The sequence below is a fragment of the Euprymna scolopes genome, chromosome 3 (genome assembly GCF_053919585.1).
Source record: "Euprymna scolopes isolate OS-2025 chromosome 3, ASM5391958v1, whole genome shotgun sequence".
NCBI classification, from domain to species: Eukaryota; Metazoa; Mollusca; class Cephalopoda; order Sepiida; family Sepiolidae; genus Euprymna; species Euprymna scolopes.
In genome coordinates this window covers 112905124-112906714 of record NC_136484.1, presented here as the reverse complement: position 1 = coordinate 112906714, position 1591 = coordinate 112905124, and positions in this window count along the sequence as shown.

The window sequence follows — 1591 nt, the reverse complement described above, 5'->3', positions numbered from 1 at the left end:
TCACATAAAACACTAGGGTCTTTGCCCTTTTTTTCTCCGTTGACTGTAAAATGCTCAGAAAAACAATTGAATGTCCCGTGTGTAAGAATGTTTAAATGGGAGGTTGGGCCCATATTTTTATTTAAAAAATACTACATAGAAGTTTAAATTTGAGAGATACTTTAAACTGATGTCCATGTACATATAAAAATTTCACAAGAATCAGAAGTGCCTGAAATTTTAGAAATGTATCCCTTTTATCACTTTTACCTAATACTGAAGTAAAACAAACATAGTCTACATTATGACCGTTTACCTTGTGATCCAAAATCTGATAATTATCGGTTATTTATTGGTACACTTAGTCTTAGACGTTTCAATATATAAACTTTATATAAACTTTACATATACCTAACTTTATTAAAACACCAAAGGAAGAAAACTAAACGAAAGAGAAGCATATATAAGACAAGAAGGAAAACTGAGCACGTTCTCGTATACCTGGTTTGGAAGAGTCGATAGTGATACGTCGGATATCCTTTTTCTGTATACAAGACGCTTTAACTCCCAATGCATCAAATATTTATTTGCGTTGAATGTTTTTTCGTGTGTGGCGAGCAATGACTTCTTTATTTGCATGCCTTCGCCTTCCGGTATGACCATCGGTCGCTACATTATTAATTACGGACGAGCAGAACAATGTTTCTCGCACACTTATTAACCCGTCTTGACTCTATTACACGCGGCTGAACTTCATCAGTCGATTAGAAATCATTCACCCAATTAGCATGCGAGGCGTATTCAAAAATTATCCGCACTTAGAATATCTATCTTTTACAGAAGTGGGAATGCGTCCAAAGTCTCCTTTTATTTACTGGGAATATATTTCAGACAAAATAAACGTTGCGCGTATTTCATATTCGATTTGCATTTCGTTGTTTAATTTTACGGTATATGAACCCTTTCCAAGTTATTTAATGCCGAATCCGGTTATTTCGTAAAAGGGGTTCATGCTTAAAGTTCTTTACATCTTCAAATATTTATACATTCTGTTTGATTTGGTTGTTTAGTTCTATAGCATATCAAATATTTTACAATGCAAAATTACGTGGCTTTAGTTATTTTTACATTTTTATACTTATTCATGGTATTTAGTTTTATTTTTTGTATAGCTGTTTTTCTTGTGAGCCTTGCAGAACAGTGATAAGTTTTGGAAAAAAACCAAAAAAAAACCAGTTATATCAATGTTTGGTGCATTTTAGGTCAGCAACCAATATCTCCAGACAACCTAGAATTTAACATCTGGAGTCTGGCATTAGTTTATTTTAAATTATACCAATATGAGGCAAAGTGCAAAAAACCTTGTGATAAGATAAAACGATAGGAAGCGAAGACTATATTTTACAAATAAATATAAGTATATATCCATATATTTTACAAATAAATATATATATGCAGGGTGGTTGAAAATCTTATTCATTTTTGTCTACTTTACTATGCTATTCCCGTTGCAGGCTCATTTTCTTTTTCTGTTTCATTTGTGAGACATTGATGTCCATAATGTTTAATCAGTACTGTGATGTATTTTTATTGTTTTTTTTTCTTGGTGATC